This window comes from Pipra filicauda, unplaced genomic scaffold (genome assembly GCF_003945595.2).
Source record: "Pipra filicauda isolate LSUMZ 115617 unplaced genomic scaffold, ASM394559v2 scaffold63_size3267554_pilon, whole genome shotgun sequence".
Classification (NCBI taxonomy): domain Eukaryota; kingdom Metazoa; phylum Chordata; class Aves; order Passeriformes; family Pipridae; genus Pipra; species Pipra filicauda.
The window spans coordinates 351,745-368,043 of record NW_024104798.1 but is presented as its reverse complement, the minus strand read 5'-3'; the positions used below and the strand labels follow the sequence as shown (position 1 = coordinate 368,043).

Sequence of the window (16,299 nt, the reverse complement as noted above, 5' to 3'; positions counted from 1 at the left end):
GCCAAATCTAAACATTGAAAATCATGAGTCATAGTTTCCGAAAATTATCTAGCTGGTATTTAAAATGAAAAAATTAATGAACTCCATTTTTCATCTCTCAGATGACACCCAAAAGTTTCTCCACAGTTCTCAGTGCTAAAAACTTAAGGGAAAACAAACACATGACAGAAAGCAGGAGCAGAGATTTTCATGCATTCTCATGATTCCAGAAGCTGAAGCTTTAAGGAAATAGAAATAAACAAAAAAAGGCTCATGATATAAAGATTATAATTTGGCTAGCAGCAGAAGTAAAACTTCATGGTTTATGTGACAAACCTCAACTGAGTAACTCAGCTCAAAAACTTGGAAAAAGAAGGTGAAACATTCCAGCATCATTTTGGCTGCCAAAATAACAGAAACAATTGTGCAAAATTTCAACACAAGAAAAAAAAAAAGATCAGTGAGATTTGTTCCACTTTCATGAACTCAAAGGCAAACAGATGTTGACAAAAAGATGTTGCAAATAGTTCTTGTTGTTGTTCAGCTGAGCCTGACTCGCCGTGATGCGACTGCATCTCTCGTTCATTAAGTCATCCCACTTCACTCTCATTCCTCACCAGTGGCTCCTCAGCCTGTGCCTCTGCACTCTCCGTTTCTTTTGCATCTTTTACCAGTACTACGAGTTTAATTTCAGTCTCTTGTACACCACATTAACAGTCATAATTAATTATTCTCATTTCTTCTGCAAGAAGTACCTGTACTGGGTACTTCTCTAAGAGAAAGAAGCACAGACCCTGTTTCAAACACATGAAAAATCCCCATTCCTTGGTAACATCTGCACTTTTTAATATGATTCTACAATTTGGGCTAAAAGTACCAAAGGGCTCAGTTGGCTCCCATGTGCTACCTTCTGTCCTCCTTCAGCATTGAAGCAACTCTTAATTTTATTTACTCTACATTAGACTTGTAGGACCCAACCTAAATGATACCAAGATCCAAGAGGTGCTCTCTTGGGAAAAGCCCTCCGAAATGGATCCCATGTCCAAATTGAAGATGACACCAACATTGGTTTCATTTCAAGGCCATCCAGATGTTCAGTAAAGTGATTAGGAAGTGGTGTGTATCAAATATAAGATACTCTGCATTGAACTAATGCATTTATTTGCTCTGAATGGTTTTTCAGTTCAGGGCAGCACTTTGCCTGTCACAAGTAAAGTGCTTTGACAGAACACATGGACATTTCTGCTGCTTAAACTGAGCCAGCAAACAGAATGGCCAGCAATTCCCAAGTCTCAAAAGAGTCCAAAGAAGTACTGTCACACTGATATATTTATTTCCTGGTCAACTAAATGCATGAGTTCAGGTCCCATTTTTCAGCATCCTTCGTGTCCACAGCCATTTGAAAGGAAGCAAATAAACATAACAACATTATCGTGGGGTCATTGAGTTTTCAGCCTCTTACTGGCTACCAGGTGTCCAGAATATCGCTAGAATCAGGTCGTATGACCCTTTGCTTAGAAGAACAAAGGCCAAGAGCTTGTCCCAGATATAGGTGGTACAGCACCTTTGCCCAGACAGGTTTGTTTCAGTGCTGTTCCCAAACCAGGTGTCCATGCTTGTGGCACCAGGCTCTGGTGCATAACCTGGCTCCAGCTGTGTAACTGGGAAAAGGTAGGCAAAACCTGCCCAGGGCTAGCAAAAGGTGGTAAAGCCTTGTCTCAAAGGTGCAAGCACCTTCTGCCTCTCCCATAGGGACCTACTGGGGATTTATCATTCCCTTCAAAGAGGAAGAATGAGGATGAAGTACAGCTGAGAACATGAAATTGGTGGGTCCCCTGTTTCACTGCCGTATTTAGCAATCCAAGAGAATAAGTAGCCCCCTTCTTCCTACTTATCAGAGAAATGCTCAGTGGATATGTTGACTATTCCCCTGTTTGCCACAGTTTTCTAGGGAGAATTACAGCAACAAAATCCCCAGGCAATCACTAAATCCAGAGGCATCACATCCTCTGCTAATGGAAAACACTAACTCCATCCAGCTCAGAAAAGGCACCAGCCACCCCATCCCATCCAAATGCAGCATCCATAGACACGAGCAGGATCTCCCCTGTCAGGGTCCCTTTTGACTCTGAGCCTATGTTTCTTTTTCTCAATCAGGTTTCTCCTTGTACCTTCTGCTTGTGAACAGGGGAGGACTCACAGGCACATGGGGGAAAAAAATCCAGATAAGAGAATGCAGCTGGGTTGTAATTTGTAGTTTCACAGTCCTCGGTGGATAAGCCCCAACACAATACATCCATTTGCCTGCAAATTCCGAATTGTGTTAAACCCACAGTAGTTCTAATGTAACAATATCTTCATGCTGAGCAACTTGAAGACTGCTGAGAAATACAGCACTTAAAGAGAACAAAAAGCAAATTCCCAGCAGCACCTTCCCACCCTCATGTTTTTATTGAGTTTTAGTAGAAAAGAATTCGAAAATACAGAGGGCCTGCAGACCAGATTAGGCATTGTCTGCATTAATTTGGGGTTTACATTACTTTCAGCTGATACTCTGATGAAAAATTAACCCAGCATTCCTCCATGGCTTGGGATTTCATGAACAAGTTTTGCAGACACATCTCTGCTCCCTGTGGCTGGTGTTCCCAACAAATTCCACTTACATGGGCACATGGGAAAAGGAGGAACAGCCCCGTGAGTGTATATTTGTTTGCAAAGCAGTCACACAGATGAAAAAGAAACATGTAGAACATCAACTCTGACACAAGAGCTCTGGAAGGGGTTGTGGGAACGTGACTTTTCACCAGCTTTAGCGACAGAAGAATCTGGCCACCAAGATTTGTATGGTCTTTTGCCATACAAATATCAGAAACTGATTTAAGTGGCATTGAGATTTTTCATTAGTGCCTGAAGGAGCTGGAACTCACATCTTCCTGCACATGAGGAGGTGTGGGGCTCCTCAGTCTTAGGTGATCTTGCAGGTTTTTATCTTAAGCCTACCCCTGAAGGCAAAAATAAAAGTTTTTTAAGGTTATGAAGGTGTTATGTTCCCAGCTGAACTTATCCCATTATGAGATCTTAATTCTCAAAATATATAACAACTTCATAGTTGTCATTTTATTAAGATGTATAGGATGCAAACCAGAGAACTGCATTCATAAGATTCATCAGTGTAACATATTTACATTTCCTGGCTTATTTCTGATGGAAACTAAGTTTTTAGCAGCCACCTGTAAATTCAAACACCTGAGGTCCTCCCTCTCACCAGAGGTTACAAACTTGAGCCACTTCTCCCAAGAACATCCAGGACCAGAAAACTCTCACCGTAAGGGGCACTAATAAGCAAAAACTCCATCTGTGACTGAGCAGGAGGAAACATGACTGTGGGAGGATAACAGGGCATCAACACACCCCAGCTGAACAGAGCACATGCTGAGCACTCCATCCAGACACCTTCAGCAGCAATCCAACATGCTTTACCATCCTGGAAAGACAGGCTCCTGCAACACCACCATAGTGCTTCCACCTTCCAGGGAAAGGCTGGTGGCCTTTTTCAGTAACAGCACGTCCAACTCCTGGGAAGTACCAGCACAAAACTCACTAAGTCCCATCACTAACGCTTGTAGCTTCCCAAGGCACAAAAATCACTCCTGACTCCACCAAAACCGCTCCTCTCTCTCAGTTTTTCACTGCACCCCCCTCCCAGCAGCCCGTAAGCCCCCCAAGCAGAGCCCAAGAACACCTACCTTCCCACAGCAACACACGGTCTTCCTTCTCCCTGTGGCTTCATTCCAACCAGCCTTGATCCATAGCTGGCAGAGAGCTGAAAGGCATGGGAGCCCCTTCTCAGGGGCCATATTTCCCTTCTCCCTTCCAAACCACCTCCCCAGAGGAGAGCTTACCTTCCTTGTGGGCTCTTGTAGCCTGAGGGAGCTCTGGGAAAACAGCTTGTGCAGATGGAGCAGGTCAGGCCCATTCCCTCACTGTCTGCTCACAGGTGTAGGCGTTTTCCTCTCCTGAGCAGGAACTGGAGGTTGCAAAAACACAGTGTGAAGCATCTCCCTGCTCTGCTCCCTCAGGTGGGACGGCAGGCAGGAACATGGGGACCTCAGCTCCAGAATTTCTTGTCTGGATATCCTCCACTCAAAGGATTTAGACCCTCTAAGTTAAAGGAGTTTACATGAGACAGGGTGGCAAATTTGGGATTAAAGCACATAAAACATTAGGTTTTAAAAAAATACAGTAAAAAACAACATCAGTTGGAAGTGATTGGCAAGAATTAACATGGGCATTCTCACTGGAGCAAGGTCTAGAAGCTGTAGCAGACAAATACAAGCATTTCCATCATGCATTGCTTTATATACACCCTGCAAAGGCAAATCACTGGGTGGGAAATGGAAATCATGAAGGAAAAATATACATGTTTCTGATTATTCTATCCCTAATGTTGTGTTCTGTCATTATGGCAGATTGCTTAATTGTGCTGCTGATTACTTTTCCTGAATTCTTCCTACAGCTGTAGTTTTTGCAGCGCCGTGGAAACACTAATTAGCAGGAGGAATGTTGCCTTACATTTCTTTACAATATATACATGTTAAAAAAGAGAATTCCTCAGCATTTACTTACTTAGTCCTCCTCTGTTGTTTATTTAACCCATCTCACTCCTTGTTGATCTGTCCCTGCTGCACACCGTGCCTGGGAAAGGTGCAGAGGTCACGTCTCGCTGTAGGCTGAAGGCAGCTGTAATCCCAGGCAGCAGCAGCTCAGCTCAGTCCTTCCCACCCCACAAAACTCACCTTGTCCAGCAATCCGAGTGTGCATTCACTGTGGGATGGGTTAGTCTTTTGCTACCAGGAATTATCTCTATACTTTGCAATATGCAAAATAAGCTGCCGGTATAGGAACATCTGCACGATGCTGTAATCTTACTGCATGTTTAGACTCCACATCCTTAATGATCCATCACAGGGCTGATTGGAGGTTGTTTAACTCTTGTTTCACTGTGACGTGTTTGCCCTGCTTGTCCTGCCATATATTCCTGCAATATATCCACTTTCTGAGGAGAAATGCTTATTATTTTTTGGAAATTACTGCTGTGGCATTGGAATTTTTTATTCTTTTGTCCTTAAGTGCTAACTTCCAGTTCAGCCAACCTTCCTCTTCCTCCTTGTCATCCTCTCTCCAGCAGATGCAATGGGAATAGAGAAGCTGCTCACTAGAAGTGTGTGTGGAGCCCTCACATAAGTTATTTTAAGAGGGGTCGGAGGGGATCCCAGTCTGACAGTTCCATAAACCCACCAGTATGGGATTGTTGGGATTAACAGCAAAATCTGAGGGGGAGTAAGCAGCACATGGCTGCTGTTTGTAAGCTTTGCCTCTCTCTGAAGTTACTGATGCATTGACCCCATCTAGCACAGCACTTTTTCTGTTTCTCTTGCACATTTAACCGTGGTCTGAGCCAGCACCTCAACTGTAACCCCAGGGCCAGCCAGCTCTGTGTAATCAGCATTTTAAGCCTCCAGCAGAGGAGGTTTTGCTCTGGATGCTTGAGACTACAGCTATTCCGTCAGCTCAGTTTGGGTTTGACTCTCTGGGAGCTCGCACAGCCCACGCACCACAGCACGGCCACCCTGCTTCCCAGGAAAGGAAACTTGGGTGGGATGAGAAACCTCTTCAGGCGCCCCAGGGGCCCGTGGCGTGGCTGACTCATGAGCGATGCCCACGGGGCTGCCGCCCGGCGCTGAGATTTCGGTGGCTTCAGCGAGTTCCCCACTCAGCCCTGCCCACGGCCCATGACACGAGCGATGGGTGTTTCGGTTCACCAGCAGCACCAAAGTCAAGACAAAGCAAACCAAAAGCAGGTTGGGCTGAGCAGTTTAACAGCTCAAAACCCAAGGCGAGGAACATCTCGGCTCAGCTGAGCAGCGGCGGTGGGTGAGAAGTGCCCAAAACTCACTGAAATAGGGTTTGACCACCTGAAAGCTGAGAAGGAAATAAATGAGAAATCTGGGTAAAGCCAAGGGCAGCTCATTAAGTCCCATTTGTAAGCAAGAAGCCAGCTTTGGGGCTTAGAGCACATGCTCAAGGAACAGAGGCTACACACCAACGCAGATCCATTGGAGCGGCCTCCATGCTTTATGTACTTCCACAAAATCCATTGGCTTCTTCTGGCATGTATTTTCCCACCCATATATTGCTCCTGAAACTAAAATGACTTGAACAAATAGTGCTGTGCACCAGGACAAGGACTTGAGGATGCATCACACTGACTGAAGCTGGCTGTACTGCTGAGACAGGTTGTAGGCAGAATCCTTGGCACCTCCTGGGCTTCCTACACACCCTTCAAAGGACCAGACACCACGTGCATGGCCAGCCCCGTGGTGCTGGAGGCACTGGGCTTGCTTTGAGCCTGCAGTGGAAGAGCTCGTGCATGCTTAGCAGGCGAGGTCAGCGTCTCTGGACATCTGGCAGCTCCCAACAGGCTGCCAGACATTGGGAAATCTGAGACAAACACACAAAAGCCTCCAAATGGGCCCGTACACAATGGTCAGGTGGGAAATGCCTGGGGAAACCAGCATGTATGGTAACCTGGCACTCTACAGTCTGCTTTGCTTTAGCCATGATTGGAATGCAACCAGTTCTGGGTTTTGTGGAGCCAGGAGTGGGACCTTCATCCCTGTACCCACTTCACAGTCAGGTTCACTAAGGTATTTAGACACTGGAATCTCATTGAACAACTAAATCCCATTCATTTCACTGGACCTCTGCTCACAGGGAGAAGTCCCTACCCAAAAGAGCTTGCCAGTGAGGAGCAGAAATGTCAGGTAGAACAGATTGTTAAAAACCAATAGCAGACACATATCCTCCAGAAGAAAAGCCATTTTATCTGGCTGTTTCCAGTAAGTACAGGAAGAGGTTTCATGGTCACCATAAGTATTAGGATTGAATAATGTTTGGCTATATTAATCTGAAGTGCACAGCAGGGAATAAGGTAATTTTTCCATCCTTCTGATTATATGTAAAATTTTTATATGAGCTTTTTGTGGATTTGATTGCAGCAACTTGGGATGTTTCCCAGTTTGCTCCTCTCCCAGGACACTTTTTCTGGATCAGCTGCTAGCGAGCCCTAGTAGAACACATGCCATAAAATATTTGTTGCTTTAACATTTCAAACAACCTAGAGAGAGGAGGTTATACTCTCCTGGCCCGTGGCCCGTGTGCAGTGCCTTTGCTGTCTCGGAGGCCCTCTGTTAATATCTGCTACAGCCAAGCACCAAGGAGTGGGATGGTCCCACAGCACCATGTGGGCTCACAGTGACTCACCTGCAAACAGAAATCCATGCTTTCCTGCCCCAGCATGCCTGGTGACACCTTTCAGTTTGGTTAATCCAGGACATGTTGGCTAAGAATGTCCTCACCCACCCTCTAAGTGGCAGTGCACATAAGTCACTTTGTTACTTAAAGTCTGTATTTCTTTGTTAAAGGAGATGCTGCAAAGTGCTTGCAAATACTGTTGGCTGCTGTGAACTGTGGTGCCCGAATCAATGAGGGACATGACAGTCAATTACCCTTCCACTTTCTGTTTGTCCCCAGCAATCAACCTGATCGATACCTTCAATCTCAATTGACAGGAGATATCAAATCTGAAATAGGACGTTCCATTGTTCTGGAAGTACTGTCACATTGTGTGCAGGCGGCCACCGTATTTATTTAACCACTCATTTCACTTCCACCTGCTCCAATCCAGCGGGGTGATGTGCTCTCCAAATGCATCACATTCATCCTTCCGGCACAAGTGCGTGGCCGCCGTCATCGATGGGGACAGCAGGACCACAGCTCATTGCCCTGGGGCATCTTCACTGCAGAGTTAGCTACCTGAGAGTGGCTGCGGTAGAAAATATGGATAAAAAGTTTAGGCCACTGCAGCAGGGCAAAAGGAGGAAAAGCAGGAGGGAAACTCAGGTGCTGAAGCAAGGAAGATGTTTCCCAAGGTGCTGCTCCGCAGAAGCGCTGTGAGAGTGGATCAGGCCCAGCCTTGCTCTTGTCCCAGGTGGCATCTCCATCCATTGCCACCCCTCATGTCACCCAGTCACCGTTCAAGCAGTGACAGTCTCTTGATGTGCACTCACTGGCAGAGCACTTGGCTTTGTGGGAGGGAGGGTGGTGAGGAGCAGGAGGTTGTGCCTGTCTTTGTTACAGGAGACTTAGCAAAGCTTCCAAATATTTGAAGAAGAGCCCTGCCAGGAGCTCTTTCAGAGTTTCCTTCAAAGATGCCAGTTCGAACAGGCTTTTGTAATTGAGAAGGATGATTTGCATTTGTAATGGTTTAAACACAAACCCATACACACCGGCTGGGTGCAATGCAGCAGGGACAGGGCTGACTGGGATGGAAGCAGTCTGGAGCAGGGAAGAGCTTCCCTGTACTCCTGCCCTCCCACCCAAAAGCCTTGTGGGCTTTTTTTGGTGTCCCCCACACATCCCTGCAATCACAGGCTGCATGACATCTCCCTGCCATTGGCACCTAATGGTGCCCAGGCCCCCCACCATGACAGACGTATCCTCTTGGTGGCCCTTCAAAACCTGTCCTTTGAACAGCAGGATAAGCTCCTCAATGGAATGACTACAGCAGCCAAAAATGGCCATGCTAACTTCTGGAGCTCTGTTGCCAGGTACCTGTGGGCAGTTCAGCTGTGAAGCCAGAGGTCTCTTGCCTGCAGCAATTGCTCCCCAAAGGTGAATCCCAACTCCATGACTTACCACCACAGTGCTTCCAGCTCCTGCAGGCTTCACTGCAGGGAACTGGCTCCCTAAAGCACATGTCCTGGGGTCAGACAGCCAAGGCTCTTGGCTTCACCTTAAAAATACTCAAGGAGGTGGTGAAAATAGGAGGAGTACCTGCTGCATCCTTGGAATCATGAAGAAAAAGCTGGAAGACTTGTACTCAGGAGCTCAAGATGTAGACAGCAAAAAAACTGCTCTCTCAAAAATGATTTACTATTGGTTGGCTGTAACAGGTCTGAGCTGTGGGTCCCCTCACCCTCAGTGACACCCTCAGCGACACCCTCAGCTCCCTGCAGCATCGGGCAGCCCCAGCAGACCCTTCAGGGTGCACTGCACAAGCAAACACCGCAAGCCCAGGCCAGGACCATGGCTGGAGGCTTGGATGGAAAGGAGGGGAGAAATAGCTAATCCATTCATCAGAGCACTGCACAGCTCCAGCATATCCCAGGAAGGACTGGGCTGGATGATGCTGCTCACAGCCATGCAAGTAGGAGGTACTCCTGATGCACACCTTTGGCTTCTCTCATCCTGCTCCTTATTATCCCTGAATACAAACATCCAAGGCAACAACCTTAAAGGTAAATTCAGACATCCCAGTGTTCCCTCAGCCCTTGCAGCCCCAGGTTGGTTCTTGAAGCATCCTGCACACCATTTTTAGAGGACAATCGAGTGAAATAGATCCTGACGAGCCGGCCGTGAGTAACGATGTTCCGACGTCCAACGTGCAACGGAGGCAGGAAAGCAGCTGAAAGATAATGGAGATAAAGCATTATTTCTAGGATTGCCGTATGGCCAGGAGCCAAGGCATTCCCCTTTAATACACAATCCTTGTCATAAGATTGAATATCCATTTGGGGGCAGAATTTCCCTACTTTCCTCTGCACACTCCCCTCTGAAAGCGTTGTAATGCTTTACTTATTGGCATCTTATTTTGATGAATAGGCTGCAATTGGTGCAAAAATCTCCTGAATGGCTTTAGGAGGCTCAGACATGTGATCGTTGGCCCATTTGCACTAAGTATCATCACTCAAAGTCTGTATTACTTACAGGATGCTTAAGCCAGCATATTTTCCTAACAGGCACAGTCCTCTGAGGGTATAGCTAAGTGTGCTGGGGACTTCTTTGAAGTAGCATAAACAGTAGTTACTCCCCAAAGACCCATTCAGAAAAACACCCTTAAAAACTAAGTTTTGTGCCTTTGGAGAAAAAAAAGCCCAACTCTAACATACTGCATAGGGAGCAATGCTGGGAGGGGTGGCTGCCTGCTGGGCTCAGAGTGGCATGGAAAGGAGAGATGTCCTGTCTCTGCTCTTTGGCTACAGTGAAATGCAGGTATTGGTGGGGAGTAAAAGAAAGGGAAGGAAAAGGGACTTCGGAGAAATGTGGGTCAAGTACAAGAGGCTGCTTTTGTTTGTTGTATTTTATGTAACGGGCAGGGATAACCCAGGTCACAGTGCCTGGGAAAAGCAGACCTCAATCAATCAGCGGTGGCAGCAGCGAAGTCTCTGAGCTCAGGTGCATTTCTGCAACCTCTTACAGCCATGAAATAGCTTCTCTGCTGACAAGCTGGCCCCAGTACCAGACTACTCCTTACCAAAGCACTTTTCCTCTCTGGAGCCCAGGGAACGCAGGTCCTTAGGGTGGTTTGTGTGAGCACCCCTTGGCAGATGTTTTGGGTGGCACAGCCATGCTGTGTGAGGTTCAGGGACACCTGTGCTGGGCAGCACAGAGGGTAATTAACACCAGCAGCTAACCCAGTTATGAAGCCCTCCTCGTGCTGTGTGGCAGGAAAAGGGCATCACTACCCCCAGCACACTCACCTGTATGGGTTTTGCTGGTTTCTTCCAGAATTATTCCTGACCTTGTCAGTACTGTAGGAGACTCATCCCACTCTTACCTTCTGAGTGCAGAGATGCATTTGATATGCTGCTGTTTACTTTCCAAGAGTCAGATCCACACAAGGCCCTGTCTTAACATCAAAACCAGCTCATTTCTAGGTGAGGAGAAAAGAGAGAAAGGCAGCTATTCCATTTAGCTCAAGAGAGGGGAGAAGCCACTTGCAGCATATAGAAGTTCCCTCCGTGGTTTAGTATTTCTAATTACAATTAATTAGAAGTTGTAGTGTGCTCTACCCCACCCTTTCTGCCTCTTTTTGTGCAAAATGATTGGCAAGAGTTTTTTTCAAGAGTGTTGTATTTACAGTGTCAGAGATGTCACCAACACAACGGTGTTAGCTGGCACTTTGTGTGGGATGTGCTGCTTTGCCCCACTGTGGACATAAAGTGCTTTTTCTATGTCATACCAGGAGTGCAGAGCCCTGGGAAGAGATCCCATCCCATCCCCAAGGAGCAACACCAGGGCAGCACTGCCAGCTCCACTCCAGCTGCAAATCTGCCCAGCCATGACAGCTTCTCCCTGTTCCTACAACTTGCTTTAAACTTTGTGTGCTCAAAGAAAGTTATACCCTGACTATTTTTAACTTGCAGTTATGTTCAGAAATGCCCCAGAAATCAAAGACTATGAATTTTTCATCAACAGTTGAAGAAAATCTATTTCCTTAGTGCTCTTCATAATTTAGCCACCCTCCCCTCTTATTTGCACTGTTTATACATGAATTCCTACAGCATTATGTGCTTTGTGTAAGCAGGAAAAGTCCAGTCCAGACACGGCTCCATGACAGATCCCCCTGACTAATAGCAGAATTATCCTTACATAAGTCCTTTCTCTTCCTTGGCATTTTTTCTCCCTCCAGGAGGGTGCTTCCCCGCACACCACGCGGGATGGAGCGGCTCAGCTCCATGCCTGATGTCACAGTGCCATCTCATGGCAGCTCCAGTGCCAGCCTTTTACAGGAGATCCACTTGCTTTCAACTCTTAGCAGGTGTTTCCTTGTTGAGCTGTTGAGGTTTTAAATTTATAAACTCTTAAAAAACCCCAAAACATTAGAGGTTTTGGTAGTTGAAAACTATGTCCAAAACTTAAGAGGCTTCAAAAAAAGTTCTGAGATGAGCACAAGCAGCAGACATAACTTATTTTCTTAGAAGATGATGATCAGCTTTCCAGCCCAGCCTGCTGCCATATAAATGGTAACACTACACAAACATGTGTCTGCCATATTCCAGACCATCCCTAATGGCTCCTTCATTTCAACAAAGAGAAAAGAGAAGACAAAAACATACTTAAGTCTGGAAGCCATTGCAGGCTTTGAACAGTAAAACTCCTGCAACTATTGAACTTCCACTCCCACCTCCTCACGGCTCTCAGAAGCTTCCAGCAGTAAATGCCCATGGGGGTTCCAAACACCAAGAGCTCCATCCTGCTCCATCCAGCATCTGTGGGTGCACAGCAGGAGCACCTCCATAAAGGCAGCAGAGGAGAAGCAGAGTGAGCACACACTGAAATTTGAGTCTGCGCCCAGTCTTGTGGCGTTCCAAGGAGCTGGGAGGAGTGTTGAGGAAGCCACGCTTTCTACAGACCTTTTCTTCAAGGCTGCAGCTCATCCTGTGCTCACAGGAGGATCAGCAGGAGGCCTAATCCCAAAGACTAAGGTCTGGATGCCAGCAGTGGTGGGAAGCTTTCTCCCCCTCAGAGCAGCAGCACACACAGCACTGGCGTGGAGGGGTATCCTGCTCCAGCAGGGAAAACCCAGGAAAATCAGATGTTGTTTCCAACCAGCTCAGGACCCTATTGGCAGAGGTCCAGTGCCAGGGTGGGAGATAAGCTGTCAGGACATGGAGGGTCTGCTGCCCCCCATACCAGAGGCAGCTCAACAGGTCCCTCTTTGGGAAAACCCGGGGTCTATATCTGATAAAAACAATCAGGGAAAATATTAGAAAAAAAGGAGGTGCAGCATCTGCCCTGCTCTTGGAGCTCCCTGGCAGGTACTTCCCCTGGCTCAGGCTCAGCCCCCTCTGCTGCATCCATCCCTCTGGTTTGGCTTTGACTCTCTCAAGACTGTGGGTCTGGTAGGATTGGGATCTCCAAAGAAAGCTGAGAGGTTTACCCAGAGCATGGCAGGGTGGCATGACCACCAGCAGAGTTTGTTTTATGTGAAGACAGTACCTGCCTCTTGCAGACTTCAGGCTGACTCAAGAACTGTGTGAAGGAGGGAGAGGTGCTCAGGGAACACAGACTGTGAGCGGCTAGAAAAGGTGAAAAAGGAGCAGGAAGGATGAAGGTGAAGGCAATGAGGATACTCACATCACTTTTGTCATTGGCTTGACTCCAGAGGGAGGATTGTCTCTGGAAACATGGAGAGGGGCTGCCTGGGCTCCTATGGTTGGGTGTCCTGCGGGAAAAAATTCCAGGAAAGTCACCTGGTGACTCCTCACCACACAGCCAGAGCAAGAGGGTGGTGGATCTGAGACACAAAGCCAGAAAAGCAGTGCTGCCACTGCTGCAGAGTGTAGATGTAGAGAACAACTAGTAAGGTGGCTGGGAAATACTGAATGCAAACAGAACAAAAAAGTCCCCCCCAAATTATCCCAAAGGAAAAAAATAAGCCATCAAGCTTTCTGTGCAGACCATGCCTGTGCCACACACTGCAGGATCATTTCCCAGGATCATTTTGAAAGGTTGCTGAGAGCCAGCAGTGCTAATGCATTTGGGTCAGCATTTTCCTACTCCGAACCCACTGTTTCATGACCAAAAAACACTCAGGAAAAATCCCTTCTACCTTTGTTTGGATTTACTATGTGATCTACCCCATGCCTCTGACAGCTGCAGGGGGAGGCAGAGGTGCAGGGTGCCAGGATAGGTGCTTCTCTGGTGTGATGGGAGGTCATGGAATATGGTTATAAGCCCAGGAAGGGCACAGCATGGCACAGAATTACATGTACCATCCATCACTTGCTGACTGTGTTGTTTTCTCTTTGCACACTTGTATGGAAATGTAACTACAAAACGTTCCTCTGAACAGTTCCCTTATGTGCAAATATAGCTTTAAATGACTTCTCTAGGAAAGAATCCTCAGTATTTTATACAAATTGTCTTGCATGTTTATTACACAGAATCGTGATCCAAAAAGAAGGGGATTCATCCCATGCCTGTTCATAACACTGCTGTCCCTTACTCATTAGGAGCTGGAACATACTCCAGGCCCCCTCATATGATAAATGATACTGACTTTGCTCTTTGCTTCCAGCCTGCTTGGATGTGCTTATTTATGGAGCCTCAGTGCACTGATGGATACGGTTCTCTCCCAGTCCCTCCACGAGACAGAGCACATTGCGGGCACTGGACTTGGAATAGGCAGTTTGGAGAGGGATCAGTAGAATCTGAAACTCTGCTCCTGGCCTTGCTGCTGTGCAGGGACACCCTGGGACCGCTCCAGAGGTGCTGCACTTCCCACTGACTCTCTCTTCCCAGCAGCTGGTAGCTTCCCCACCACATTTAAAGCCCTTTTACCCATCCCATGACTCAGAGCAGAGCACCAGGCTGGACTCTGAGCCACGCAGGTGCATGGATGCCCACTGGCCTGCCCTGGGAATGCTGTGCCTGGGAGGTGTGAGCAGGATGTCTCCTTCTATATTTAGCTTGGCTGGCTCAGCCAGCCCATTCCACTGTCTGCACAGCCTCGGGGAGAGTGGAAGGAAACAACGTGCTGCCCAGCCAAGCCAAACACCAGGAGGTCAAATGCTGCAGCACGGCTTCTCGGAGATGACACACACACCCGGGGCAGGTCCACTTGACTCCTGGCACAGGAGCATCTTTCAGAACCCTGCAGTAACACCCCAGCTCCAAATGCCAGCCCCTGCCCCAGGCTCCAGCACAGGGATGTCTCCCCACCTCCCTCCCAGGGATGAGATTTGCAGCCTGCGAGGGAGGAAGGTGCTGGGATGGGTAATCCTGGTGCAGAGCACAGCCCCCCTTCCCTGGCAGTGCAGGGGAAATAATACAGCCTTCATTAACTTGTCAAATTAAGAAATTGAGAGCTGTCAAAGTGTAGCGAAGATTGGAGGTGGCTTTTATAGCAAACCTTCGAATCTCCCACTGTTTGTCTAATCTAATTTCCTCATCCTCTTGTCCTAAGAGAATCATTACAGGAGAGGGAGAAGTGGAAAGATGAAGACAGGAACAGTTTCCATCTGAAAGCACCTCCCTTCCGTGTGTGTGTGTGGATGAGAGTGTTTATATAAGCTGTGCGGGATCAGCAATTTTCCTCTGCCAGGTTTATGTTTTAAGACAACTCGTAAACTTCATCCCCTCTGGTCAATCTGCCACAGGAAGAATATAAAAATAAAAATATTCTTTTGTTTTGGTGAAAACCCTGCTGTCCTCCAGTGCTGGCTTTTAAGAAGGCAGCGCCAGAGAGTGTTCTGAAAAAGCAACATGTGGCACATCTCAAGCCCCTGCAGCTGAGATAAAGCCCTGGAGGAACCTGCTGGTGACAGCAGAGGGTGAAGAAGCTGTCCAACGACAGCACAAAACGCAAATAAATTCATGGTTAACATCATCTCTGCTGGGGAATGAAAGGTTAAAACCACACCAGCAACTGATTGGGAACAGGCTTTTGAGGCAAAGCTGCCATTCCTTGCCTGCTAATTGTTATGTTTTCCAAAGATTTCATCAAGTAAGTTGTGTTCAACAAACTGCTATTTAATTACCAGAGTAGAATCCTGTTAATTAGCCAGCCCCAGAAGACAGCCCTTCATCCCTGTTAAGTGAAATTCTCAACTAATCCCTCCAGCAGCCACTGTTTTGCAGCCTGGGGAGCCCCAGAGAGCTATTAGAGATGCCCCCAAAGGTGGGGGGAGCATCAGAGCTCGGCCCCTGCCCAGGACTGTCCTCAGCCCTTGGAAGGTGCAGACCAGGACAAGTGTAGCACTCAGAAGTAAAAAGCTGTTTATTCCTCAGCTCTCCCTCCCAGCGCTGTTTTCCCAGGTGGCTTCAACCATAGCCCAGCCAGCAGCTCCTCTTCCCCTGGGGCTGGCACTCCCATTGCATCCCTGGGCTGCATCCCCGTGCTCCCTCCCTTCCTCCGCACAGTCTGTGCCCGTGCAAGAGGCCACCAGCTCCCCTTCAGCCAGTTCCCCACCATCCTCCATGTACCACCACATAGCATCAAGACTTTCCCCAGCTTTTACAAGGTGCTACAAACATTTCCAAACCCAAGCAGTGCTCTCTCCTCTCACCTCTCATGTCACCTGGTACAGAGGACAATCCCCATGTGACAGTAACTCCACACCCAGCAGACCCGGGGGGGCAGGACAGGCGTATCAAGGATATGAAGTTCCCATAAAACAAAAAAACCAGTGCTCCAGCTGTGTGAAAAGATTCAGCCTTTCTGGATAGAGCCCAAGGGCACCATCCCAGGGTGGGAGGGATCAGCCAGGGCTTGTTCCCACCCCAAGAGGGAAGCAGGTTTCTTTCATTCTGCTAATCTGGACAGGAAGTTGTAGGCATGTCTTTGATTTCCATTTAAACAATTTAGAAGATTTTGAAGAAGTGGGGGGGGTGTCATTTAATCAAGTTCAATAAAGCAAATCTCCAGGTGAAAATAATAAATATTTAAAAGAGTAAAACTATTAACTGTTCAAC

The 16,299-nt window shown here is 47.5% G+C and overlaps 1 long non-coding RNA gene across 1 annotated transcript; it reads right to left on the bottom strand.

Moving 5' to 3' along the window:
- Positions 1-7,652: 7,652 nt before the first annotated feature.
- On the bottom strand, positions 7,653-11,654 carry LOC120324656. Its single transcript, XR_005566142.1, has 4 exons — positions 11,473-11,654; positions 10,355-10,753; positions 9,332-9,505; positions 7,653-7,864 (listed from the first exon to the last, which is right to left on the bottom strand). It is a non-coding gene; the product is annotated as an uncharacterized LOC120324656 (long non-coding RNA).
- Positions 11,655-16,299: the final 4,645 nt, after the last annotated feature.